The following is a 1,932-nucleotide window of genomic DNA, read 5'->3' as shown; positions in this document are numbered from 1 at the left end:
GAGGTGTGGATTTTAGAAGGTTTAAAGAGAAATGATGTGCCTCCCTCGGTCTCTCATCTCTCGGTGCTTCTTACATGAGCAAGGGAGTGTGTGTGTGGGGAGAGACACGGATGATCTTTTTTATGAAAGGAAAACCCCAAAATGTCCTCTTGCTCTTCTTTCTCTTTGTAATTGTCTATCCTTACAGATGTTGTATTCTGTAGATCGTCCCTATTTTCTATCGCGTCTCTGGTCCCACCTTCTAGCACACGTGTCAAACCTCAACCACTACTTTTTTTTTTCTTTGCTTAAAGACTTAGATGCTAAATAATATTTAATTAAGAAAAATCAAATGAGAAAATAAAGAGGAGAAAAAAAATAGTGGTGGTGACGACAATATAAAAAAAAAAAGATAAGAAAAAAAGAAAGATGATTTGTGTTGTATAATTTAATTGATTATAGAGTATTTTGAATAATTTAACAAAAAATATATTAAATTATTGAATAATTTTTAAATATTATTTCTATGCAAATATATATATTTGTAATTGTATTATTAGTTATTCATTATATATTCCTATTTCCCATTCAGCATCGGGCGCACGATTTATTACAAATTAATACAAATGGCAACAAAAATCATAGCTTCCTCATCCCCCACTAGCAACTACGCTTTTATTTAATTTTCACATTACCATCCCCACCGGGTATTTAACCACTTTTGTTTGCATTGTGAGCAAATGACAATTGCATAGTACTATTTACTTATCTCTATGATATGATCGACTGTTCATTCATATCATACCACCATTAATATTTAATACTACCACACAAATTAAATCATGCTCTTCCATTTCTCTCTGCTTTTCTGTGGTCATGAATTGTGTTGTTACTTGTTAGTATAACGTTATTGTTTTTAGTAAGGGGCTCACATACTAATGTCTTGAAATAATAATCTCTGCACACTCGAAGAACATGTAACTAAAAGCATCCTGTGGACTAATCAGATGACGAAGTGAACTTAGGTTTTGAGTATGAACGAACAACATTTTCGCTTTGTATCTGTAGTAGTGGGCAGGAGTTGCGGCTATAGATAGATTGGGACTCCGTTAACCCTTTTCCTTATTAAAACTTTCTGGCCTTTTTTGGCGTTGAAAGGAGTGTATAGGACAATTCTCTGGCGTCCTATCATCTCTGATGGTACTTGGTACTGACTACTAAGTGTGACCCATACCTCTATGGCTCATAAGACTCGAGAATGTAAGCAGTTAATTTTTGCAACGGAACTTAATTACCCCATCCCTCTCGGCATCTACCATTGTTTGTTTCAACTTTGAGAAGTCATTCAATCCTTTTCTTTTTTGTTTCAATAAAACATGAAAGTGTTGGTAGTTGGTACATAAGTAAACTAAAGAAAACCAATAGATGAAGAGTTACAAGGTAAAGTAATGCAAGTCCAGCTAAAGTATTGAACTGGTGGTTATGTTAAAAAAGGTGAAATAAAAGAAAAATGGGTTCTTGACTGCCCGCCATTTGTAATGCACGATTTTGATATCACTTAATTTTAAAGTTATTGACTGCAAGTTCTTGTTCTGTTTATAAATGAGTTTGGGTTTAAAGTGCAAGTGAAGCAATTGATTCTTAAATTTGGTGTTACTCATTTATCTTTTAAAGAAACTGCATTTCTATAAAAGCCAGTGAAATTTGCTAATATTACTAAAATAATGAGCACTGATATAACTTATCAGCAAACAAAAACGTCATCTGAAAAAAAAAATAAGTTATCAAATTAATCTTCATATGTTTGTGTATAAATATATATGATATTTAATTTATTTTTAATATATATTTTATAATAATAATTATTTTTTTGTATACATATAATATAATATGATTAATTTACGAATTATTTATAAAAAATAATATTTTTAATTAATATTTTTAAAATAAAAT

Source organism: Arachis ipaensis, chromosome B09, assembly GCF_000816755.2.
Source record: "Arachis ipaensis cultivar K30076 chromosome B09, Araip1.1, whole genome shotgun sequence".
Classification (NCBI taxonomy): Eukaryota; Viridiplantae; Streptophyta; class Magnoliopsida; order Fabales; family Fabaceae; genus Arachis; species Arachis ipaensis.
This window is presented reverse-complemented; position numbering follows the sequence as displayed.